Raw genomic sequence first — 27,984 nt, forward strand, 5'->3', positions numbered from 1 at the left:
GGATTACCTGGGTCCATTGGGTGGGTGGAGGAATACCTGGATCTGGGTGGGTGGGTGGGTGGGCTGTAGGAATACCTGGATCTGGGTGGGTGGGTGGGCTGTAGGAATACCTGGGTCAGGGTGGGTGGGTGGGCTGTGGGATTACCTGGGTCTGGATGGGCTGTAGGATTACCTGGGGGGGCTGTAGAATTACCTGGGGGTGGGCTGTAGGATTACCGGGGGGGGGGGGCTGTAGAATTACCTGGGGGTGGGCTGTAGGATTACCGGGTGGGTGGGCTATAGAATTACCTGGGTCTGGGTGGGCTGTAGGATTATCTGGGGGGGCTGTAGAATTACCTGGGGGGGCCTGTAGGATTACCGGGGGGGGGGCTGTAGGATTACCTGGGGGGCGGGCTGTAGGATTACCTGGGGGGCGGGCTGTAGGATTACCTGGGGGGTGGGCTGTAGGAATACCTGGGGGGCGGGCTGTAGAATTACCTGGAGGCGGGCTGTAGAATTACCTGGGGGGCCTGTAGGATTAACAAAGGAACGAGGTCGACACTCCAATGGCGATAATAAACTTGCGTTTATTTAAGGTTGCAAACACGACATGTTTCGGGGTCACCCCCTTCCTCAAGTGTACAAACAACCCTGACACACTGTCTTCTAATATACTCCAACCCCTTAAGTGCACCACACCCTTCAAACCAGGACACACCCCTCTGGTCACCTGACCAAGGTGATGTCGTACAGATTAACCCCTTAGGATCAATCAATACTTCATTACTTGCTGGGCACTACACATATAATGTCTACCCAGAAAAAAACACTAAGGTAAACATGAGCGAAAGCATACATAAGCCTAAGCAATAGCACAGCTATTCCAACCATATTAGAAATGTCAATTGAATCAATTTATGCAGTGACTCACAAACCCAGGGATACGACACGTTCCCTTTCTCCACCGCCCACCACACGATGACACTCATCATGACCTAAGGGAGAAAACACATCATAAGACAATTATCAGCAGAGAAAACATTATATTCAACTTGTGACACATCACAGGAAGCATTTTAAACTAAACATATCGTTTAAACCTTTGGGGCTCACTGAATCAAGCCTCCTCATCCATCTTGCCTCCTTCTGCAGCAATAATCTATCCCTATCTCCTCCTCTAGTGAGTGGGGGTACATGGTCTAGCACCATCCATTTGAGCTGCGACACACCGTGACCACGGGTGTGGAAATGCCTTCCCACCGGTGTGTGGCTGCTCAGTTTGGACGGATCAAACCCTCGGATAGAGCCCCTGTGTTCCTGTATTCTGGTCTTCACATCTCTTGTGGTCTTCCCCACATACAGCATTCCACAGGGGCACTTCAATGCATAAACCACAAACTCACTGCAGCAAGTATACATAGATTGAATTTTAATTTGTTTCCCAGAATATGGGTGCATGATATGCTCACCTTTAATAATTGCGCTGCAGCAGTTGCAGTTCATGCATGGAAACGTCCCCCGTTTTCTGGTGAGCTTGCTCATCTCCACACATCTTTCAGAAAGGTCAACCTTACTGACCATGTTTCTTATTGTTTTCCCTCTTTTATATGAAAACAATGGGGGTTCCCTAAACAATTCTCCATACGTGGGATCCTGCTGCAACACTGGCCAATATTTATTGACAATTCGCCTAACTGCCCCTGATTGATTGCAGTAGGTTTGGACAAACGGGATCTTTTTAGAGATTTGATCAATTTTAGGTTTCCCCTTCAATAATGCCTCTCTATCGGTCACGCCCACCTCTTTTCTCACTTTCTCCAGTGTTTTAGGGTCATAACCTTTAGACACAAATTTAGTTGTCAATTTCTCAGCGGCCGCCTGATACCCCTCATCTGTGGATGCTATCCTCCTGGCTCTTAAAAATTGTCCCTTCGGGATGGCTTTAAGAACATTGCGATGATGAAAACTATCCACTCGGAGCAAGTTGTTACGATCTGTTGGCTTCGTGTACAGATCTGTACGCAACCCCTCCTGTGATACAGAAATGGAAACATCCAAATACTGTATTACTCTATCCGAGTAATCCATAGTGAACTTAATGGTAGAATGAGCAGCATTAGCTTCATTCACCATTTGTTGCAGCTTCTCAAGGGAGGGACAATTTTTAAGAGCCAGGAGGATAGCATCCACAGATGAGGGGTATCAGGCGGCCGCTGAGAAATTGACAACTAAATTTGTGTCTAAAGGTTATGACCCTAAAACACTGGAGAAAGTGAGAAAAGAGGTGGGCGTGACCGATAGAGAGGCATTATTGAAGGGGAAACCTAAAATTGATCAAATCTCTAAAAAGATCCCGTTTGTCCAAACCTACTGCAATCAATCAGGGGCAGTTAGGCGAATTGTCAATAAATATTGGCCAGTGTTGCAGCAGGATCCCACGTATGGAGAATTGTTTAGGGAACCCCCATTGTTTTCATATAAAAGAGGGAAAACAATAAGAAACATGGTCAGTAAGGTTGACCTTTCTGAAAGATGTGTGGAGATGAGCAAGCTCACCAGAAAACGGGGGACGTTTCCATGCATGAACTGCAACTGCTGCAGCGCAATTATTAAAGGTGAGCATATCATGCACCCATATTCTGGGAAACAAATTAAAATTCAATCTATGTATACTTGCTGCAGTGAGTTTGTGGTTTATGCATTGAAGTGCCCCTGTGGAATGCTGTATGTGGGGAAGACCACAAGAGATGTGAAGACCAGAATACAGGAACACAGGGGCTCTATCCGAGGGTTTGATCCGTCCAAACTGAGCAGCCACACACCGGTGGGAAGGCATTTCCACACCCGTGGTCACGGTGTGTCGCAGCTCAAATGGATGGTGCTAGACCATGTACCCCCACTCACTAGAGGAGGAGATAGGGATAGATTATTGCTGCAGAAGGAGGCAAGATGGATGAGGAGGCTTGATTCAGTGAGCCCCAAAGGTTTAAACGATATGTTTAGTTTAAAATGCTTCCTGTGATGTGTCACAAGTTGAATATAATGTTTTCTCTGCTGATAATTGTCTTATGATGTGTTTTCTCCCTTAGGTCATGATGAGTGTCATCGTGTGGTGGGCGGTGGAGAAAGGGAACGTGTCGTATCCCTGGGTTTGTGAGTCACTGCATAAATTGATTCAATTGACATTTCTAATATGGTTGGAATAGCTGTGCTATTGCTTAGGCTTATGTATGCTTTCGCTCATGTTTACCTTAGTGTTTTTTTCTGGGTAGACATTATATGTGTAGTGCCCAGCAAGTAATGAAGTATTGATTGATCCTAAGGGGTTAATCTGTACGACATCACCTTGGTCAGGTGACCAGAGGGGTGTGTCCTGGTTTGAAGGGTGTGGTGCACTTAAGGGGTTGGAGTATATTAGAAGACAGTGTGTCAGGGTTGTTTGTACACTTGAGGAAGGGGGTGACCCCGAAACATGTCGTGTTTGCAACCTTAAATAAACGCAAGTTTATTATCGCCATTGGAGTGCCGACCTCGTTCCTTTGTTACTGTGAATATACGGGTGGAGTGGTGAACCATTGAGTGTCTGAGCACCGGCGGACCAGGTGTGTGAAGCCTGGGAGGTTGAGGACCCCGGCGATTTGAATTTCTGCGGGCCTGTAGGATTACCTGGGGGGGGGAAGCTGTAGGATTACCTGGGGGTGGGCTGTAGGATTACCTGGGGGTGGGCTGTAGGATTACCTGGGGGGGTGCTGTAGGATTACCTGGGGGGGCCTGTAGGATTACCTGGGGGGAAGCTGTAGGATTACCTGGGGGGCGGGCTGTAGGATTACCTGGGGGGCGGGCTGTAGGATTACCTGGGGGGTGGGCTGGTCGGTCTGGGAGGGTGAACGATAAGATTACCTGGTCAGGAGGGTGGGTGGACTATTTGCTCAGGCTGGGAGGAGGGCCCGATCACTCCCTCACCTCGGCGGGCCCCCCTCTTGTTATGCGCGGCGCCGAGCGGGAGATACAGCTATTAGTCTCCGGGCTGCAGCAGACACTAGAGCTCCAGCCGCCTGTCCACTCCTGTCTCCTCCTCAGCAATACCGCTCTGCACTACTTCCTAATTCAGTGCGTGCAGAGCGGTATTGCAGAGGAGGAGACAGGAGTGGACCAGGCGGCTGGAGCTCTAGTGTCTGCTGCAGCCCGGAGACTAATAGCTGTATCTCCCGCTCGGCGCCGCGCATAACGGGGGGGTGCTGAGGTGAGGGAATGATAAAAGTCGGGCCCCCCGGGGATAAAAAAACTTAAAAAAAAAAAACACCTGCAATGCCTAATGGGCCCCTCAAAAACGGAGCTTGAGGGGCCCCTGTGCGCTTGCACGGCCTGCACGGCCGTATGTCCGCCACTGATTTGGATATAGACATGTCACATCACACCTTATTAGATCTGATGTATACTTTTAAAGTAGCACTTCACAGTAACTTATAGTTCTCATTGCAATTGATTCCTGGAATTTAGCGGTGCTTTACAACTCTGGTAAAATTCCGGGACACTGTACATCCCCGCGCATGCGCAGTAGACCCAGGCTGGACCCGACTGAGCCTGTTACTGGGTCTGATCGCGGCTGAACGGCAGACCACGGGAGGACGACGTGGGACTCAGATGACCTTATGGGACTGAAGGAAGCCCAAGGTAAGTATCACATCTTTAGAGTTTAACGTCTCTGGTTTACTTTAAATATCCCATTGCAAGCATTTTGGAGGCTCTGACTAGTAGTAACCGCACCTGCATAGAAGTCTATAGGAAATGCCTACCAGTGCCAATGAATACCTGCAAGAAGCACCAGTCAGTTGCAGTCAGAGCCTGGCCTGCTAAAAGCACCAGTCAGCACTAGAGATGACCCAAATGGTTCACCGGCGAACGGTTCCAGGCGAACTTCTGGGGGTTCGAGATCGCAGAGAACCGCAAACTTTACCGGAAGTTTGATTCGCCCCCATAGTGCACCATTAAGGTCAACTTTGATCCTCTACATCACAGTCAGCAGGCACATTATAGCCAATCAGGCTACACTCCCTCCTGGAGCCACTCCCCCCCTTATAAAAGGCAGGCAGCACCGGCCATTTTACTCACTCGTGTGCCTGCAGTAAATAGAGAAGGGACAGCTGCTGCAGACAGAGCAGACTCTCATAGGGAAAGATTAGTTAGGCTCTTGTAGGCTTCTTAGCTTGCTCCTTGCTGATTCTTATTGCAAAAATAGCACCCCACAACAGCTCTTTTGAGAGCTAATCTTGTTCTTGCGATCTATTTTTTTTTCTGTGTGTCCCACTGACACTTGAGTTGCATAGACAGCCTTGATAATTCATACTGTGTGTGCCACTGCCAGGCCCAGCACATTCAGTGCCACTGCCTACCTGCTGGTGTGTGACAGGTGCACATTGTAATACCCATTACCGCATATACAGTGGGTTGCAAAAGTATTTGGCCCCCTTGAAGTTTTCCACATTTTGTCATATTACTGCCACAAGCATGAATCAATTTTATTGGAATTTCACATGAAAGACTAGTACAAAGTGGTGTACACGTGAGAAGTGGAATTAAAATCATACATGATTCCAAACATTTGTTACAAATCAATAACTGCAAAGTGGGGTGTGCGTAATTATTCAGCCCCCTTTGGTCTTAATGCAGTCAGTTTCCCATAGACATTGCCTGATGAGTGCTAATGACTAAATAGAGTGCACCTGTGTGCAATCTAATGTCAGTGCAAATACAGCTGCTCTGTGAGGGCCTCAGAGGTTGTCTAAGAGAATATTGGGAGCAACAACACCGTGAAGTCCAAAGAACACACAAGACAGGTCAGGGATCAAGCTTTTGAGAAATTTAAAGCAGGCTTAGGCTACAAAAAGATTTCCAAAGCCTTGAACATCCCATGTAGCATTGCTCCAGCGATCATTCAGGAATTGAAGGAGTATGGCACAACTGTAAACCTACCAAGACAAGGCCATCCACCTGAGCTCACCTGAGCGCTGAAATGCAGTCAAGAGGCCCATGATGACTCTGGATGAGCTGCAGAGATCTACAGCTCAGGTAGGAGACTCTGTCCATAGGACAACTATTAGTCATGCACTGTACAAAGTTGGCCTTTATGGAAGAGTGGCAAGAAGAAAGGCATTGTTAACAGAAAGCATAAGAAGTCCCGTTTGCAGTTTGCCACAAGCCATGTGGGGCACACAGCAACCATGTGGAAGAAGGTGCTCTGGTCAGATGGAACAAATGGAACTTTTTGGCCAAAATGCAAAACGCTATGTGTGGTGGAAAACTAACACTGCACATCACTCTGAACACACCATCCCCACTGTCAAATATGGTGGTGGCAGCATCATGCTCGGGGGTGCATCTCTTCAGCAGGGACAGGGAAGCTGGTCAGAGTTGATGGGAAGATGGATGGAGCAAAATACAGGGCAAACTTGGAAGAAAACCTCTTGGAGACTGCAAAAGACTTGAGACTGGGGCGGAGGTTCACCTTCCAGCAGGACAATGGCCCTAAACATAAAGCCAGGGCAACAATGGAATGGTTTAATACAAAACATATCTATGTGATAGAATGGCCCAGTCAAAGTCCAGATCTAAATCCAATCGAGAATCTGTGGCAAGATCTGAAAACTGCTGTTCACAAACGCTGTCCATCTAATCTGACTGAGCTGGAGCTGTTTTGCAAAGAAGAATGGGCAAGGATTTCAGTCTCTAGATGTGCAAAGCTGGTAGAGACATACCCTAAAAGACTGGCAGCTGTAATTGCAGTAAAATGTGGTTCTACAAAGTATTGACTCAGGGGGCTGAATAATTACACACACCCCACTTTGCAGTTATGTATTTGTAAAAAATGTTTGGAATGATGTATGATTTTCGATCCACTTCTCACGTGTACACCACTTTGTATTGGTCATTCATGTGGAATTCCAATAAAATTGATGCATGTTTGTGGCAGTAATGTGACAAAATGTGGAAAACTTCAAAGGGACCGAATACTTTTGCAACCCACTGTACCTACCTACCTGTTGTTCACAGTGCACCCACCTGCCTACGTGAGTTGAATGCATGCAGTGTCACTGTGCCTGTCCACTACCTGTCTGTGTGTGACAGGTGCACATTGTAATACCCATTACTGCATCTACCTACCTACATGTTGTTCACAGTGCACCCACCTACCTACGTGAGCTGAGCGCACGCAATGTCACTGTGCCTATCCGCTACCTGTCTGTGTGTGACAGGTGCACATTGTAATACCCATTACTGCAGATACCTACCTACATGTTGTTCACAGTGCACCCACCTACCTATGTGAGCTGAGCACACGCAGTGTCACTGTGCCTGTCCGCTACCTGTCTGTGTGTGACAGGTGCACATTGTAATACCCATTACTGCATCTACCTACCTACATGTTGTTCACAGTGCACCCACCTACCTACGTAAGCTGAGCGCTCACAGTGTCACTGTGCCTGTCCGCTACCTGTCTGTGTGTGACAGGTGCACATTGTAATACCCATTACTGCATATACCTACCTACCTGTTGTTCACAGTGCACCCACCTACCTACGTGAGTTGAGCACAGGCAGTGTCACTGTGCCTGTCCGCTACCTGTCTGTGTGTGACAGGTGCACATTGTAATACCCATCACTGCATATACCTACCTGTTGTGTTCAGTGCACCCACCTCTTCACTGCATATACCTACCTGTTGTGTTCAGTGCACCCACCTCATCACTGCATACACCTACCTGTTGTGTTCAGTGCACCCACCTCACCACTGCATATACCTACCTGTTGTGTTCAGTGCACCCACATACCTATGTGAGTGCACGCAGTGTGATATACCACTCCATGCATACCTGTTAACTGCACCTGTGTGACTGCACATTGTATTAGTCAAGTCAGTGCATACCTTTCACTTCATCCCCCCGATATGGACAAAACTGACAAAACAGGTAGAGACCCAGGTAGAGGCTGACCCAAAAGAAGGCCACCCAGCAGGTCTGTGCAAGGTCGTGTTGATGTGATTTAGTGAGGCCCTGGACCAAAGTACAGTGCTCAGAAGAAGGCACATCCCATCAACTCCCAAGATTGTCAGGACGTGGTTGACTATTTAACACAAAACACCTCATCTTCCGCAGCCACCATCGCTACTCCAAGTACCACATCTGCTACATTTACCAGTTCGCAGGAGTTATTTGGTGGGGAAATCACTGATGCATAGCCATTATTGTTACAACCAGATGAAGGCGCTAAGCAGGTTACACCACCACATATGTCTGAGTTAGGTGACACTATGGACATCACGTCATGTGTGCAGAGGGGGATGATGAAGTACCTGCTGTTGGTGCAGTTTTGGAGGTGTCTGAAGCAAACGAAGCTGGGCAGGATGATTATGATGATGATGATGATATGGATCCCACGTATGTTCCCAATAGAGGAGATGAACAGGGGGACAGTTCAGAGGGGGAGTCAGAGAGAAGTAGAAGAAGACGAGTTCCTGAAAGAAGCAGGGGGAGCTCGTCATCAGAAACAGCTGGTGGCAGTGTCCGGCGCCATGTATCGCCACCTATGTACATCCAGCCAACATGCCATTCAACGTCAGCTGCTGATGCCACCATAGTGCCATCACCCCAGAGGGGCTCAGGGGTTTGGAAATTTTTTAGTGTGTCTGCCTCAGATCGGAGCAATGCCATCTGTTCTCTCTGCCTCCAAAAATTGAGCAGTGGAAAGGCCAACACCCATGTAGGGACAAGTGCCTTACGAAGGCACATGGAGCAAAGGCACAAACGGCAATGGGAAGAGCACCTGAGAAAAAGCAGCACACAAAAGAAAAGCCACCCTCCTTCTCCTCTTCCTCCTTCAGGTGCAGCATCTTCAGCCACTTTCTCCCTTGCACCTTCACAGCCACCCTCCTCCACTCCACCTCTGCTCTTGAGTGGCTCCTGCTCCTCTGCCCACAGCAGCCAGGCGTCCGTGAAGGAAATCTTTAAACGGAAGAAGCCAATTTCGGCCAGTCCCCCCCCCCTTGCCTGGCGTCTGACAGCTGGCTTGGCGGAACTGTTATCTCGCCAGCTGTTACCATTCCAGCTGGTGGACTCTGAGGCCTTCCGTAAATTTGTGGCCATTGGGCCACTGCAGTGGAAGATACCAGGCCGCAATTATTTCTCTAAAAAGGCGATACTTAAACTGAACCGTGAAGTGGAGAGGCAAGTGGTGTCATCTCTGGCACACAGCGTTGGGTCAAGGGTCCACCTGACCACGGATGCCTCGTCTGCCAAGCACGGTCAGGGCAGGTACATAACTTACACAGCCCATTGGGTCAACCTGGTGACCGATGGCAAGCAGGGAGTTACGTGACTGTGCAGCGGACCAACTTGTGACACCTCCATGGCTTGCAGGCAGGCCTCCTGCCACCTCTTCGCCTTCTCCTCCTGGCTACATCCTTTTCGCTATTGTCCTTCTCCTCCTCCTTGGCTGAATGGCAGTTCAATTCTAGTGGTGCTGCGATCTCCTCTCCAACTACACAGCCTCATCTCCCCAGGGCCTATGCTGCATACCAGGTATGACGGTGTCACGCCATCTTAGACATGTCTTGCCTCAAAGCAGAGAGACACACTGGACCAGCTCTTCTTTCTGCTCTTAACAAACAGGTGGATCAGTGGCTGACCCCGTACCAGCTGGAGATTGGCAACGTGGTGTGTGACAACGGCAGCAATCTCCTTTCTGCTTTGAATTTGGGAAAGCTGACACATGTACCCTGCATGGCACATGTGCGGAATCGAGTCATTTAAAGATTTGTGTCAAAGTACCCAGGCTTAGAGGACGTCCTGAAGCAGGCTAGGAAGTTGTGTGGGCATTTCAGGCGGTCTTACATGGCCATGGCATGCTTTGCAGACATTTAGCGGAGAAAAAACTTGATGGTGAGATGCTTGATACGTGATATCCCAGCTCACTGGACTTCGACCCTGGTCATGTTCTCTCGCCTGCTAGAACAGGAGAAAGCCGTCAGCAAGTACCTGTACAATTACAGTAAAAGGACGCAATCTGGGGAGATGGGGATGTTCTGGCCCAACAACTGGACACTGATGCGAAATGCATGCAGGCTCATGCGGCCGTTTGAGGAGGTAACCAACCTGGTGAGTCGCAGTGAAGGCACCATCAGCGACTTGATCCCATACGCTTACTTCCTGAAGCGTGCCATGCGTAGAGTGCTGGATCAAGCTGTGGAGGAGCATGAAGAGTACCAGTTGCAGGACTAACAGTTGTGGGAGAAGTTTTCAACAGAACCAGATGTTTCCTTAACACCCTGCGGCAGCACAGAGGGGGGAGGAGGAGGAAGAGTTGTGTGGGGAAGAGGAGTCAGACTCGGATGATGAGGAAAGTGTTTCTTTGGAGGAGGAAGAGGCGGCGGCAGAAGAATGACCGCAGCAGACGTCGCATGGGGCTTGTGCTGCTCGACGTTCCCGTGGTATTGTTCGTGGCTGGGGGGAGGAGGACTTACCTGACATCACTGAGGAAGAGCAAGAGGAGATGGATAGTACGTCTGGATCCAACTTTGTGCAGTGTAGGTAGGATGCTTTAGAACAGCTTGGACTATTTGGAATGGTATAGAACTTTGGATTTTTCGACACACTGTGACAGTCTGTGTGCATAATTTTGGACGGGACACTTTTTGCTCAAATGTATATAAAAGCTGAGATTTTTTTTCCCACAATAATGCGTCTTGTTGATCGTCTTATTATCTTTTGGGAGACACGTATGTCATTTCCCATCAAAAAATTACTTGCTGGTTCAATAAAAGTAACTTCAAAATTTGCCAGGGGTATGGATAATTATGGACAGATATATATATATATATATATATATATAGAGAGAGAGAGAGAGAGAGAGAGAGAGAGAGAGAGAGAGAGAGAGAGAGAGAGGGAGAGAGAGAGAGCGAGAGCGAGAGAGAGTTATGCAGGCCTGCTGGGGCAAGAAGTATTTCATCCTTATCTTTTTCTTGCTTTTACTTGGTTGCCTATCTTGGAGTTAACATCCCACAACTTGGCCAATAAGTCATGTCCAGAGGGTCACAGTGTTTTTCATGTGCTGCCAATTCTTGTATAAGTGGCAAAAGTTGATCATTTAAAGCAACAGAGCAGAGAATACAAAAGGAAGAAGCTGAAATTAATTTCCCTACATAAGGCCCCATGTTCCCTAGGACATTCATTTATACGTGCAATTTTTTTGTGACAGAAATAAAAAAAAGTGTTAAATTTATGCAATTTTTCAGTGAATCTGCATGCCTCTTCCATAATAACAATCATTACATCCAAAATGAATGTGATGTACAAAAATGGAGCAGGCTATCAGCTTTTTCATGCACATAAAAATTCAGATTTAACCACTTCAGCCCACAGGGTTGAATTTTTTTTGCATCTGAGCAACTTTCACCTCCCATTCATTTGCTAATAACTTTATCACTACTCGACACAATGAATGTATCTATATCTTGTTTTTTTCGCCACCAATTAGGCTTTCTGTGGGTGATACATTTTGCTGAGAATTAATTTATTGTAAATCCATTTTAACAGGAATATTAAGAAAGAAATGGAAAAAAAATCATTATTCCTCAGCTTTTGGCCATTATAGTTTGAACATGCTACCATAATTAAAACCTATGTACTTTATTTACCAATTTGTCCCGCTTATTACACCATTTAAATTATGTCCCTATCACAATGTATGGCGCCGATATTCAATTTGGAAATAAAGGTGCATTTTTTCAATTTGCGTCCATCACTATTTAGAAGCCCATAATTTAATAAATCATATTGATATACTCCTTTGACGTGCATATTTAAAAAAGTTCAGAACCTTAGGTAACTATTTATGTTTTTTTTTTATTATTGTAATTTTTTTTTTTATTTAAACTTGTATGTGGGTATTTTTTTGGTGTGGGAGGTAAACAGGTTTTTTTTAATGTATTAAAATGTATTTATTTAACACAAAGTGTGTTTTTGCTGTAATTTGCTATTTGGCCACAAGATGGCCAAAGTCAAAAAGTCCTGGGAGCGATCGATCTCGCTCCCAGGCAGAAGAAAGGAGACCAGGGCTCAGAAAAGCCGCAGCGTCTGAAGAGACGCTGTCGGCTTTTCTCCGGGGGGGGGGTCCAATCAGCGAAAGGGATTTATAATCCCTTTCACTGATCGGTGGGCTAACGGCCAGCAGCGGGGGCGCGCACGGGGGGGGGGGGGGGGCCCGCGGGAGCGCGCGCGACCCGCGGGAGTGCGCGCAGCCTAACTGGATGAAAATTTTCGTCCAGTTAGGCTGAAGTGGTTAATGGAAGTGTTACATAGAAAATATATTGCTATAAGGCAAAATGTGATTTTACTTTTCAGAAAAACTGATGATTTTAGTCTTACTGGAAACAGGGCCTAATGGTCTCAAAATTGTTTTTTAAAAAAAAATGTAAAAAGTTCTTAAACCCACACATACCTTAATGTGTCCATTACTATACCTGAAGATTAGCCACTCTACGGGCTAGTTCACACTCGGCACTCGGAGTGCAGCTAGCCCACCATCGCGTTTGGCTCGCAATCGCGATTTTAAAAAAAAATCTCACGATTCTTGCACACTTTGCGCTTGTGATTCCCATTCAGTAGAACAGGAATCATAGCACAATCACCCCCAAAACGCTGCATGCAGCACGTTTGCGATTAATCGAAATTGCAACCGCCACAGTGTGAATGTATCCATAGGGATACATTGCAGCAGCGTGCGCACAAAAATCACCCCAATGTGAACCAGCCCTACCACTGAGGGGTTTTTCCCCTTTAAGACCAGAGCAATTTTCACCTTTTAATACTCCTCCCTTTCTTTTGCCAGTAACTTAATCACTGCTAATCACAGCAAAATGACCTATATCTTGTTTTTTTTGCCACCAATTTGGCTTTCTGTGGGTGGTACATCATACTAAGAATTATTTTATTCTAAATGCATTGGGAACAATAAGAAAAAAATGGAAATAAAGCATTATTTCTCATTTTTCGGCCATTATAGTTTTAAAATAAAAGTTCTACTGTGGATAAAAGCCACACATTCTATTTGCCCATTTGTCCTGGTTATTGCAACGTTTAAAATATTTCCCTAGTACAATGTATGGCGCCAATATTTTATTTGGAAATAAGTGTGAACTTTTTCAGTTTTGTGTCCATCACTTATTACAAGCACATCATTTAAAAATTAACAACAATATACCCTCTTTACATACTTTAAAAAAAAATCAGTTTCTAAGGTAACTATTTTTGTATTTTTTCTTTAATTGTCTTTTTTTTTAAATGCAAAAAAAGGAGATAAGTTTAAATGTAAGTGTGAGTCTTTTTAATAAATGCATGTAGGTGTAATTTTCCTATTTATTAGTGTACTATAAGTACGCAAACAGGAAGTAATGTGTGGATGTGTTACTTCTTTAGATACAATGACATGGGCATCTCAATGATGCCAACAATCATTGAACTACGTTCCCATTCACTGATCTCCCTACTAACAAGCAGTAGCGTGAACAAGCACAGGAGCATACGTGAGAGACAGTGGGGGCACCTACAGTGGCAATGCGGTGGCAGGCATATATCTACACTCCTGGAATGGGAACAGTCCTCCACTGGGTGTATATATACTGCCTACAGTACAACAAGTGGTTAATGCCTGGGAAAAAAGTAGCATCCATGCCTGCTATTATAAGTAACTAGCAGACAGACCGTTATTCCAAATTGTACCAGCAGGTGGTAATACTGGAAACCACTATAATTACAAAAACACACACACGCATGCCTACATATAAAAACAGCACCTGGATATTATAGAGCATGGTGACACTGAAGTTTAGTTTTGTGTGCTGAATGTAATACATTTCAGAATTGTTATTGATATTGTACTATCACCTCTAATTGCCTAAATCTCCCATGAACCCTCCCCTACCTATGCCTAACAGGAACCCTCCCCTACCTCTGCCTAAAACAAACCCTCCACTACCTATGCCTAACAGGAACCCTTCCTGTCCATGCCTAACATGAAACCTCCCCTATCTATGCCTAACAAGAACCCTCCCCATCTATGCCTAACAAGAACCGACCCCTATCTATGCCTAACAGGAACCCTCCCCGTCTATGCCTAACAAGAACCAACCCCTATCTATGCCTAACAGGAACCCTTCCCAAGCTATGTCTAAAGCTAACCTCCCCTATCTATGCCTAACACTAACCCTCCTCTAGCTATGCATAACACTAATTTACAGGTGTAAGCAAGCACCATAATTACCTGTTTCACCCCCACACACCTGACTGAAAAAAAAAATACTTCATATGTGTGTGTCAAAACTAATAAGTCAAGGGTAGGATTTTCCTGAAATCTTTTGTATGTGGAACACAGTTTGTTCAATGCAATTAGGCCCTGATTGAAAATGTAGAAATCTCCTGTACCAGTGCTGGGACACAAGACTCAGTTCTTATCATTCTTATGTCACATTGGCACCTGGCAACATTTAAATCTCATAAGCTGGTGCAGTGGCAAACAAATAGCTTTTCTTGAGTGCTGATAAGCAGATTGACCACTGGATTGAATAGAAATGTAAAGCACGGTCTGGACTTCAGATTGGCCGACACTGTGCTGCAAAACAGTGGATGCAATATTAGCTGGGCTACTGATGAGCAGTGTGGACGCTGGATTAGTTAAAATGTGACATGTTGATCTTTTGTTATGAACAAATTCCAATATAGTTTCTGTTTAATAAAGTCAGAGTGTGTGAAATTGCCCATCACACCTGACTGCCTCCCCCACCTCTGCCATGTAGAACATAAAATAAACCACTTCCCATCTGCTTGAGAAACATTTTAGTTATATTAGAGCACATTCTGCTGCACACCAAGGAAATTTCACGTGTAACCATAATTACAGTCACTAAATTTGGTAGTCAGAACTAGAGGGCATTTCGCTGTAGCTGGGAAATGTTCAGTTAATAAAATTTGATCAACTATTAAGATTATTTATAGGGCTTAATAAAACATCCCTGGGAAGAGGAGAGAAACAGTGCATTTTATGATGTTTCTTAGTAAATAGGAAAAAAATAGCTGAGAGGCACTCGTGTACTTTGTACTAAGCATATAGACCATATGAGTGTTCATCACTTTACAGACAATCTGCAGACAGCACAGGGCTGACCTAACCTCGAGAGAAGCAATATTGATTGTCCCTGAAACTTCAACTTGGTGAATCCATTCCTCCCCTGAGGACAGCTGGCTGGGGAGGTGTGATGAGGTTCGCATGGAAAGGTAGAAGCAGGGGGGAGACAACCTGTAGGTGGAAACATGTTGTAAAAATACAGTGGGTTTTCTCCGTTATCAAAAGGATGTTTTCAGAGGTCAACCAGGAATCTAAAGGGAAAATAAACTTACAAGATAATGTTTTTTATGTGTAGTCCAGCTAAGAAATAGAACTTTAGTTACACAGAAACCAGCCTCTTATTGTTTCCAGTACAGGAAGAGTTAAAGAAAACCTATACTGAAAATTAAAAGTCAAAATAAACATACACAAGTCATACTTGCCTCCCGTTCAGTCTACTCCTCAATCTATTTTTCCTCTCCTGCGTCCTGTTTGTCCACTGTGATCAATAGAATTTTCCATCCTCCATTTTGAAAATGGCTATTACCCCATAACAGCTTCCTGGTCAGCACACAGTTAAACTGTAACATCGCCCACTTGAGCCATAGGGAAACATGGACACATCAGTTCTCCTCTCAGCTGTAACTGACAGCAACTGATATATAACTGGCAGCAACTGATATATTTCAGTTCTGACAAAATGTTGTCAGAACTGGAAGGGATCACTGTAAGAAGAAAATGGTGAGCTTCTGAGAGGAACTGATGGCAAGGTAACTATGTAATGTTCATTTGAAGTTACCTCATGTGTTTATTTTAAATAATTTTACTCAGTACAGGTTCTCTTTAAGAAACTTCAGTTGTTATCTATGCAAAAGAGCTTCTCTGAGCTCTTTGACCAAGCTTGGCCGGCTCTAGTGCTGTTTTCTGAAGCCCTTTTCTCAGCTTGTCTCTCACTGTTTCTTGTTTTTTAAGGTTTTACTGCAGGACAGTTCAAAGGGTCATTAGCTCTGCTCTGTTTCACGGTTTAAAATACAGAGTGAAGTTTGTAAACTGCAAATATTAGAGAATGATGCAATGTTATAAAAATAAAGCTACAGTATATAATTGAAAATACAAATACGACTCTTTTCTTGCTACTTATGATCTATGAATTATCTGTACTACACATACAATTCATTATATCATAAGTTTATTTTTGCTTCAGGTTTGCTTTAATAACTAAAAGTGGTGGATAAATGAACAAACTTACACTTTAGATTAGAATCACAGAACACAGTTCCCATTCATTATCTAGTTTCTTTCTCCTGAAATATAACAAAGCTTTGAAATCTACACAGGTCCTATGAGCAATGTATAGGCAGATCTGGCAATGGCAGATCATTATATTTCATGGAACTATGGTCAAAAATGAGCGTACTTATAAATGAATATGTCAGATCAACTTTAAATTGGCCTCTGATTAGTAATACCAAGACAATGCATTACTAGTTTTTCTCCTCTGAGGAGCTCTGGGTCTTAAGTTCGAGTCAGGTAAAAAGAGCGCCAGAGACAGAGATTTGGGTGCAGCCAGCTCCACCATAGGCCGTAATGTGAATTACGACTGTGGCGGAGCTCAGTCAGTAATTTGGGCTCCGCCAAAAGACGGCGCCCAAATTAAGTAAGAACAGCATCATTTGGCTACCAGCAATAGCTGGAATACGAATTGTGTCGGCCTGGAGGGGGGATAGTAGTTAACACTAATATCAGGAAGAAAAAGAAAAGGAATACCGGGCACCTTCCATTCTGGTTCTTTATTGCAGTGGGTATATCACAGGTTACTTGACAACGTTGTGTCCAACATTCAAATCATGCGGTGGGGATGTGATGGAGATGGGGGGTGCCGGGCACCAGATGGGGCTTGCGACGGCCGTTTGGCGTCTCACCGGATGCTTGGTCACGCTGCGCTCCAATAGCAGAGGCGAACTGCGGTCTTCCGGAATATCATGGAGACAAGCTCCACCTCTTCCGGTTTCCGCACTCGCCATTGGTGATCAAAGAGCAAAGGGGTGGTCCAACCGGCGGAAGTGCCGCATCCCCGCATAAGAACTACAATACCCATAAGGCAGTGGGGGTGGAGATACATAGGAGGGCCGAGCGCTTTCGCCACACCTCACCTGGCTGTCAGTCATTCTAGGCAGCCAATCCCTCCACTCCTCCCACGCTGTCTATCATAAACTGCGTACATTTTAGCAGCTCACAAAACCTGGGCATGCAGCAAAAATATGTACCAAATTTATAATGCGGTATGCGGCTAACTCACATCGGTATTGGCTCCAATCAATGTTAATAAGTGATGTGAAAAAAGCACTCTATTTATTAAAAAAGATGAACCATGGGCGATACAGACTCAGCTGGAGTCAACTACTTTAAAGCTACAGTACACCAACAATGGCATAGCGTGTTACTGTCCATTAATCAGGGGACGAAAGCATACAAAATGAGGAAAAGAGAAAATGGAAAATGCACTAATATCAAAAAATCTCTAGACCTTTGTCACAGCACCACCAATAGTACAAAAAAGAGAGAGAAAGGGAAGAACATGTCTGTTACATGAAGAAGGTTAAAAAATGAGGGCAAATTCACACAACACTGGTGAACCTCATGGATCTTCTAGCATGCATGCTTATTCTATTTTATCATTAAGGCTAGCAGGCCCCATCGCTTCAATACGCAATATGATGCATGTTTCCTTTCTTAGGAGGCGTTTGTCCCTGGCCCCTCCTCTCCTAGGGACCTCGACCTTATCCAATACTGCAAACTTCAATCCATGGCTACTTCCCCCATGTGCCTCCTTCATGTGTGTTACCAATCTGGTGCAACTCTTCCCAGCCTTAATATTACTGACGTGTTCTCCTATACGTTTTTAATTGATCTTGTGGTTTGTCCAATGTAATATTGTTTACAAGGGCAAAATAGGACATACACTACGTAGTCAGTTTGGCAGGTATACAGACCTCTCATTCGGAACCCTACCCCTCCAACTTCAATATATTTTTGTGTGATCATCCTTGGACAATACTTACAAAATCCACATTTAAAATTCCCTCTAGTGGCATATCTATCGAGCCATGTTGTACGTTTAGGTGACACAAACTCACTCTTGGTTAAAAGATTGGCCAGATTGGGTGCCCTTCTAAAAGCCATCCTTGGGGGTTGAGTCATTCTTACTGATAACTCTGGATCCTGCTGAATTAGTTACCAATGTTTGAAAATACTTTGCCTAATCTTATTAGCCATGGGGGTATAGTCAAAAGTGAAAACCATCCTTTTGTCCTTCTCTTTTTGGCCAATTCTACCCTGCAAAAGGGTCGCTCTATCTTTCTCAGACGCTCGGCTCCTGGCTCTCACCAATAATTGTGGATCATATCCCCTCTTGACAAATCTGGCAGCTAATTCTGACGCCTGACTGTCAAAAGTGGATCGCAACCGATTGTTCCTTCTTAGGCGAAGAAATTGGCCATAGGGAATGGCCTCCACTACATGTTTTGGGTGGAAGCTCCCAGCGTGAAGGACCAAATTGGTTGCGGTGGGTTTACGGTACCCTTCACTGATAAGTTTATCATCCAGTACTTTCAGCCTCAGATCGAGAAAGACCACTTCATCCCCAATCATTTCTGAGGTAAATTGCATATTGATCGTATTAATATTCAAATGCTTCACAAAGTCCCTAAATTCACCCTCTGTGCCCGACCACACCACCAGGACGTCGTCCACGTACCTGGACCATTGTCTGATGTGCCCCCGGAAAGGAATGGAATCCGAGTGCACAGCAGACTCCTCCCACGCCCCCAAAAAGAGGTTAGCAAAGGAGCACGCCACTGGGGTCCCCATAGCGGTCCCCGCCACCTGTTGGTACAATCGGCCGTCAAACATAAATGCATTATGTGTGAGTACAAAATGCAAGCACTCACAGATGAAATCGATGAACTCGTCATCTTTATTGGTTCGTTGTAAGTATCTCTTGACGGCCTGTACCCCCAAGTCTTGGGGAATCCTGCTGTACAGGCTGACCATGTCAATTGTGGCCAGCCTGTCCCCCAGGACCCAAGTGGCGCGCTCCACCACCTGCAACACCTCCAAGGTGTCCCTCAAGTAAGAGGGCACCCCTCCGAGAAGGGGGCGCAGGAGATGGTCCAGGTACCTGGACAATCTCTCTGTGAGAGACCCACAGCCGGAGACTATGGGACGTCCTGGAAGTGCGGCCAGAGACTTGTAAAGTTTGGGGATGTGATACCACACTGGTCGCCTGGGCAATGCAGGGATGAGGTCCCTAACCAATTTCTTAGAAAGGAACCCCCTCTCAGCTCCCCTCTCTAACAGGGCCCTTAATTCTGCCTGGTAGTGAAGGGTCGGGTCACGAGGAAGTGGGCAATAGGTCTCTCTATCGGTTAATTGCCTCTCGACCTCAGTTTTGTATTGTTGAGTGGACATTATGACGAGATTACCCCCCTTGTCCGCATTCCTTATGACCAACCCCTCATTTTTCCTCAACCACTCAAGCACCCTTCTCACTTTTGCACTTAAATTAGGCATAGCCTGTTCATGAATCTGGGCCTTCAGGTCTTTCAGTACAGCGTCAAAAAAAGTGGTCTATACTCGACCCGGGGCTGACTGGGAAGGACTGCACCAACCTGCAAGCTTTAAAAGTATGTGTATCTCCCAATTGCAACTCCCCCATGGCTACAACATCAGGCCAGTCTAAACGTACTCCTTCTTCCCATAGATCGTTCAACATTTCTTCTATTTCCTCATCCATGGGGACCCACTGCACTATTGGACCAAGGTCGAAGTTGCTAGTGTCTGTCCCCTGTGTCATCTGAGGAAAACAATCTTTTACACCCTCCATTGCCAGGTCGGTGACCTCTGGGTAAGTCCTTGGTCTACCAACACTAAAGGCTGCTGTCATTGGGTGCATGGGGACGTCGGGTGGGCATAAGGTCTCATTCTCTTTCAATTCATTGTTCAACTCGCCAAATTTTTGACAAATAGCCAGTTTCCGTGTAGATTTATACAAGTCAATGGTGAAAGCCCCTATATCAAAGTTCTGTGTGGGGCTGAAATTCAACCCTCATCCCAAGAGGGAAATACATGCCTCGGGAATTGTCTCCCCTGAAATGTTCACAACTTGGGGGACCTCAGATTGTATAATAACATCTACATGATGGCTTTTCGTTTCTTCTTGGGTTGTTTGGCGTCCTTGATGCCCTCCCAATGGACTGTCCTTGATGTTCCCTCTATGGCTGTGTCCCCTTCCTCGTCGGACCCTTAATCTAAAGGGCCCGCTGCACCTGCACATGTTGGCTCTGCACAGGGCCGGCTCTAGACTTTATGCCGCCTGAGGCATAATTAGGAAAAATCGCCGCCCCCCCATGGGGAAGGGGCCGCCGAGCTGGAGGGGTAGCTGTCAGAAAGGGGGTATTAGGCCTAGCGGTGGGGAGGGGGGTCGGACCCCCCTCCCTCGCCTGGGTCTCCCGATCTGCGCTCCTCCTCCAGCGTTAAGTACCAGCCTGCATATGATGAAGAGGCAATGGGCGGGGGAATCACTCACCTCTTCCGCGTTCCATCGTGCGCTCCACTGATGTCACTTCCTGCAAGGCCGTCTACTTACAATACAGTGGACGACGTTGCCGGAAGTGACGTCAGTGGAGCACACGATGGAACGCGGAAGAGGCGGAGCTTGTCTCCACGATATTCAGGAAGACCGCAGTTCTCCTATGCTATTGGAGCGCAGCGTGACCAAGCGTCTGGTGAGACGCGAAACGGCCGTCGCAAGCCCCATCTGGTGCCCGGCACCCCCCCCACCTCCATCACACCACCACCGCATGATTTGAATGTTGGATACAACGTTGTCAAGTAACCTGTGATATACCCTTTGCAATAAAGAACCAGAACGGAAGGTGCCCGGTATTCCTTTTCTTTTTCTTCCTGATATTGGCATTTACAGTCCTTTCTTCACTCAAGTCCGATGTGCACACGTTCCAGCAGGTGGATCCAGGAAGCGCCGGTGAATTGGTGAGAGTAAATTTGTCCTATCTCTCACATTGCTCCTATTTTTATATGGAGTGCCACTCGAACTCTATTTCTACTGATTATCCCATAGTAGTTAACACTGCCAGGACTTTTTGCAGGAGCAGGGAGAGTAAATTCAGCTTTACCATGCGCCCAAATCTCCCGGTGCCTCAATGACATGTATACTTTAAGATATCATTATGGGCAAAGTAATACATGCTGCTTACTGCATTTAATATACTCCGCTATTTAAAAAAATCTTACTTAGTTACAGTATGCAATGCAATTTAGCAGTGGATGTTAAAGAGACACTGAAGCGAAAAAAAATATATGATATAATGAATTGGTTGTGTACTATGAATAATTACTAGAAGATTAGCAGCAAAGAAAATATTCTCATATTTTTCTTTTCAGGTATATAGTGTTTTTTCTAACATTGCATCACTCTATAATATGTCCAGATTACACAACACTCAGCATTCAAAATGAGTCTTTCAGAGCAGTCTGTGAAGTAATAAACTCTCCTCTGCTAGAGGAAAAGTAAACAGTTTAATTACAGTTGAGATAATAAAAGTCAGATAACAGCCCTCTCCAGGACCAAGTTGGTCAGAGAGCTTAATAGCTTTTTTGCATAGAGATAACAACTGGAGTTTCTCAACTCTTCCTGCACTGGAAACAATTAGACTGATGTATCTGATCTTAATGTTTTTTTTCTTAGCTGTAGTACACATACAAATTATAATATCATCATTTTTTTTTTCGCTTCAGTGTCTCTTTAAGTAGAACTCTACTTTGTGAATCAACTCTTAAAGTGGAGCTGTCAGCCATACTATCTCAGAAAAAACACATAAATGAGTAGATAAATACTTGCTCTACTTACATAACATATGTGTTGCACTGTCCACATTTAGATTTTAGTGATTTTTGTATAGTAAAAAAAGAGAAAATACTTCTTAGGGTTTTACATTTTGTCTGTGTCTATCTTGAAGCCAATCCTAACATCATTTTCACCCCTACTCTGTCTGTATATCATTGCCCACCCCTTCCCAGTCTTCAAACACTCCCACCAAACTCTGCAGTAGAAAGTGCATTGAGAAATATTGGCCAATCTGAGAAGAACAATGGTGTGGGAGGGGAAAACAGGAGGGAAAGAAGCTTCAGCCAATCAGGCTGCATTAGTTAAGTCTGTGGGGAAAGTAAGGAAGAAAAAAAAAGAAAACCCAGCTTGCCCTGCAACTTCCTTTGTGTGGCAGATGTACCAAATAAAAGCCAGGGAAACCGGGGAATGATGTTTTATGGAGAAGAAAAAAAATAGTGATTTTTAAGTTTTGGAATAACTAGTTAGCATCCTTATTACTTGTTTACCAGATAAAAATAAATAATTGATTTTTGATGTTATGCCCGACAGTTACTCTTCAAGTAACTCCAGCAACAACTTGAGATTCCACCATAGACTTGTATGTTAGATGCTAGTAGCAACAGTCTTAATGCTACTACACAACAGACTCTAGAACAGGCATGGGCAAACTTGGCCCTCCAACTGTTAAGGAACTACAAGTCCCACAATGCATTTGCCTTTATGAGTCATGACTGTGGCTGTAAGACTCCTGCAATGCAGTGTGAGGTTTGTAGTTCCTTAACAGCTGGAGGGCCATGTTTGCCCATGCCTGCTCTAGAAGCTACAATATGATTATATGAACTTGCTTCAAGTAGATGGGCAACATCTCCATTCTACTACTTCAGCAGCAACTTCACTAGAGACTTATGATAAATAACAACAACAATAACATTTCTATAGTGCTTTTACTCCCATAGGACTGAATGTTTAGGCTCTCTCAGACTCAGAAATTGGTAGTTGGATGAAGTATTAATTATACTTATATGAATATATTTCTGCAAATGCCTGGCTGAAGAGGTTGAGAGTGGTTTTCAGCCTGGATTTAAACACGTCCAGAGATGGAGCTGTCCTTATCTGCTGAGGTAAGGAGTTCCATAATGTAGGAGCGGCATTGACAGAAGGCTCTGGGACCAAAAGTTTCCACGTGCACTCTGGGTATGACTAGTTTATAAGATCCTGTGGATCTGAGATTGCAGGGATTGTTACACAACTGTAACATTTCTTTCATATATCCAGGGCTCAGACTAGTTATTTAAATGCCAGTAGGCCGATCTTGAATAGGATCCTCCATTTTATAGGTAGCCAGTGAAGGGAGTGCAGGATGGGTGTTGTGTGGCAGTGACGGGGTTGGTTGGTTAACAGTTTGGCCGCAGTATTACGTATCAGCTGTAGGTGGTACAAGTCCTTTTTTGGAAGGCCCGTGTAGAGAGCATTGCAATAGTCTAGTGGGGATGTTGCAGCTACGGACTTTGTGCTTGTGACTTTGCCTTAAGGATGCATAGTTACATAGTTACATAGTTATTTTGGTTGAAAAAAGACATACATCCATCGAGTTCAACCAGAGAACAAAGTACAACTCCAGCCTGCTCCCTGAAATATCCCTGTTGATCCAGAGGAAGGCGGAAAAAAACCCTCACAAGGCATGGTCCAATTAGCCCCAAAAGGGAAAAAAAATTCCTTCCCGACTCTAGATGGCAATCAGATAAAATCCCTGGATCAACATCATTAGGCATTGCCTAGTAATTGTAGCCATGGATGTCTTTCAACGCAAGGAAAGCATCTAAGCCCCCTTTAAATGCAGGTATAGAGTTTGCCATAACGACTTCCTGTGGCAATGCATTCCACGTCTTAATTACTCTTACTGTAAAGAACCCTTTCCTAAATAAATGGCTAAAACGTTTTTCCTCCATGCGCAGATCATGTCCTCTAGTCCTTTGAGAAGGCCTAGGGACAAAAAGCTCATCCACCAAGCTATTATATTGCCCTCTGATGTATTTATACATGTTAATTAGATCCCCTCTAAGGCGTCTTTTCTCTAGACTAAATAAACCCAGTTTATCTAACCTTTCTTGGTAAGTGAGACCTTCCATCCCACATATCAATTTTGTTGCTCGTCTCTGCACCTGCTCTAAAACCGCAATATCTTTTTTGTAATGTGGTGCCCAGAATGGAATTCCATATTCCAGATGTGGCCTTACTATAGAGTTAAACAGGGGCAATATTATGCTAGCATCTCGAGTTTTTATTTCCCTTTTAATGCATCCCAAAATTTTGTTAGCTTTAGCTGCAGCGGCTTGGCATTGAGTACGATTATTTAACTTGTTGTTGATGAGTACTTCTAAGTACTTCTCCAAGTTTGATGTCCCCAACTGTATCCCATTTATTTTGTATGGTGCTAGACCATTGGTACGACCAAAATGCATGACTTTACATTTTTCAACATTGAATTTCATCTGCCATGTATTTGCCCATATAGCCATCCTATCCAGATCCTGTTGCAATATGACACTATCTTCCTGAGAGTTGATGATTTTGCACAATTTTGTATCATCTGCAAAAATAGCAACATTGCTCAGTACTGCATCTACTAGGTCATTAATAAATAAATTGAAGAGCACCAGACCCAGTACAGACCCCTGTGGGACCCCACTGCTAACAGTCTCCCATTTTGAGTATGATCCATTGACCACAACTCTTTGTTTTCTGTCCATTAGCCAGTTCCCTACCCATGCACACAGACTCTTTCCCAGTCCTTGCATCCTCAACTTTTGCACCAGACTTTTGTGTGGAACAGTGTCGAAGGCCTTTGCAAAGTCCAAGTATATCACATCTACAGCATTCCCAATATCCACATTAGCGTTCACTACCTCATAAAAGATGAGCATGTTAGTCAAACAGGACCTGTCTTTAGTAAACCCATGTTGATGCTGAGAAATAAGATTATTTTCTACTATGAAGTCATGTATAGTATCTCTTAGGAACCCCTCAAATAGTTTGCATACAACTGATGTTAAGCTTACAGGTCTATAATTTCCTTTCTGATTTTTTGCCCTTCTTAAATAATAGGAAAAGTGGGCTGTGCGCCAATCCTCTGGGACTCTGCCAGTTGAAAGAAAGTCACAAAAGATAAGATAAAGGGGTTTATCTATAACTGAACTTAATTCCCTTAGGACCCGAGGATGCATGCCATCCGGGACAGGTGCCTTGTCTATTTTTAATTTATTTTGTCTTGCCTTCACTTCTTCCTGCGTTAAGTATTTAATATTACAGTTGGAAGATTGAGACTCTTCTGCATCTGTAATTTGCACCAATGCTGTTTCCTTTGTGAAGACAGAAGCAAAGAAAACATTTAATAACTTTGCCTTCCCTTGGTCATCCACTATTGAGTTCTCACCCTCATCCTTTAGGAGTCCTATACAGTCAACCTTTCTATTTTTAGAGTTGAATTGATGTACTTGTAAAACTTTTTTGGGTTAGATTTGATATTCCTAGCGATTTGATTTTCAGCTTCGATCTTTGCCAGCCTAATTTATTTTTTACAATTTTTACTGCACTCCTTATAATTGCTTAGTGCAGCCTCGGTCCCCTCCTGTTTTAGGACCTTATAGGCATTCTTTTTCCTCTTCATTTTATCTCTAACCTTTCTATTCATCCACAGAGGCCTTTTTTTATTCCTAGACATTTTGTTTCCATATGGGATATACATACTACAATATTGATTGAGAATAAGTTTAAAAGCTTGCCATTTCCCTTCAGTGTCCTCCCCTTGTAGTACATTATCCCAGTTCACCAGATTTAGTGCCTGCCTAAGTTGATTGAACTTTGCTTTTCTAAAACTCATAGTTTTAGTGGTCCCGCTGCCCCATTACCTATCAGTCACCAGATCAAATGTTACATGTTGTGATCACTATTTCCCAAATGTTCTTGAACCTGCACATTTGATACATTATCTGGTCTATTAGAAATGATCAGATCCAGTAGCGCATTCCCCCTAGTTGGTTCCGTTACCATTTGAGTCAAGTAATTGTCCTGTAGTGCTGCCAGAAATCTGCTGCTTTTACCAGAATGGGTAGCCTCAATACTCCAATCAATATCTGGAAAGTTAAAGTCGCCCATAACTATGACCTCATTTTTACTTGCAGCTTTTTAAATCTGCTGTAGTAATCGCAGTTCTGCAGCCTAATTAATATGAGGTGGCCTGTAGCATACCCCAATAAGCAATTGGCAACTTTTATTTCCACCATGAATATTTACCCAAACGGACTCCACATCTTCACAATCTTCCTCCATCTCATCGTTGAGGACAGCTGGAAAAGAATTCTTAACAAAGAGACAAACCCCTCCACCTTTTTCCCTGTTCTATCCTTCCTAAATACATTGTATCCCTCTAAATTAGCTATCCAGTCATGGTTTTCATCCATCCATGTGTCGGTTATTCCCACAATGTCATAGCCTTTGTCATTCAGAATGAACTCTAGTTCGTCTATTTTATTTGCAAGGCTCCGAGCATTGGTTACCATGCACTTTATATTTTTACCACCACATTTACCAATTTTGTTTACATGAAATGGGCTACTTGAAGATTTACCAACCTCCTTAATCTTTACACTGTCCCCACCCCCCTCTCCACCCCCAATAATGTTAGGCCCCCACTGTCTTTTTACCTTATCTTGTCTACGTATTGAGAATTTATCCTTCTGCCTCCCCCAGATCCTAGTTTAAAATCTCCTCCAACCGTTTAGCCATCTTCTCCCCCAATGCAACTGCACTCTCCCCATTAAGGTGCAGCCCATCCCTGCTGTAGAACCTGTAGCCGACTGCAAAGTCTGCCCAGTTCTCCAGGAACCCAAACCCCTCCTTCCTACACCAATTTCTCAGCCACTTATTTAACTCCCTTAGCTTCCCCTGTCTCTCAGATGTAGCACGTGGCACTGGCAGTATTTCAGAGAACACCACCTTGGAGGTCCTTGCTTTAAGTTTATCTCCAAGTACCTGAAAATCATTTTTGAGGACCTTCCATCTCCCACTAACTTTGTCATTGGTGCAAATGTGTACCATGACAGCCGGGTCTTCCCCAGCCCCACCCAATAATCTGTCAATTCTTTCCGCTACATGCATGTTACTTTAAATGAGTTTTAACATTACAACAATCACTTTATGTCAATTTTACTGTCATTGGAGAGGCTTGAGACATTAAAGTCATGTATAGGTGGATCTGGACATGGCAGATAATCATTTTCATTAGAACTATGATTTTAAAAGTGTACTTATGCATCAATATGCCAGATAAACCAAGGTATAATAAGTGATGAGTAAGATTTGACAACCCCTGAAGTTAAGGATAAAGATGGTGACTGCAGCCATGAGATTAAGAGACGCTTGCTACTTGGGAGGAAAGCTATTGCAAATGTGGACAAGATACTAAAGGATAGAGATTTCACCTTACCAACAAAGATCAGGGTAGTTAAAGCTAATGTAACCCCATCTAAAGAAAAAAAAGTCAGATACTCACATAAGGAGAGGGATGGCTCTGAGTCCTAATGAGCCTACCCTCTCCTCTGCCGGTGCCCGGTGGATGCTCCGTTCAAATCTGCCACCACAGGGACTTCGGAAGTCTTCGGGAGCACTCGGCCTCGGCGCACGCGCAAGTGCATCATAGACACGCGCGAGCGCATCATAGAGGGCACTCGCGCATGTGCAGTATGCAGCGGCCCGTCTTCGGGAGCCCGAGTCCTCCCGAAGACTTCCGAAACCTCCCTTTGGCGGCAGAAGTGACAGTATTTGACCGAAACGGTCGAATACTGCTACGGGGGACCCTGAGCAGGACCGGGCACCGGGAGAGGAGAGGGAAGTCTCATTAGGACAGAGCTTTCCCTCTCCTTTTTTATTTTTTTAGGAGGGTTCCCA

The sequence above is a fragment of the Hyperolius riggenbachi genome, chromosome 6, assembly GCF_040937935.1.
Source record: "Hyperolius riggenbachi isolate aHypRig1 chromosome 6, aHypRig1.pri, whole genome shotgun sequence".
NCBI classification, from domain to species: Eukaryota; Metazoa; Chordata; class Amphibia; order Anura; family Hyperoliidae; genus Hyperolius; species Hyperolius riggenbachi.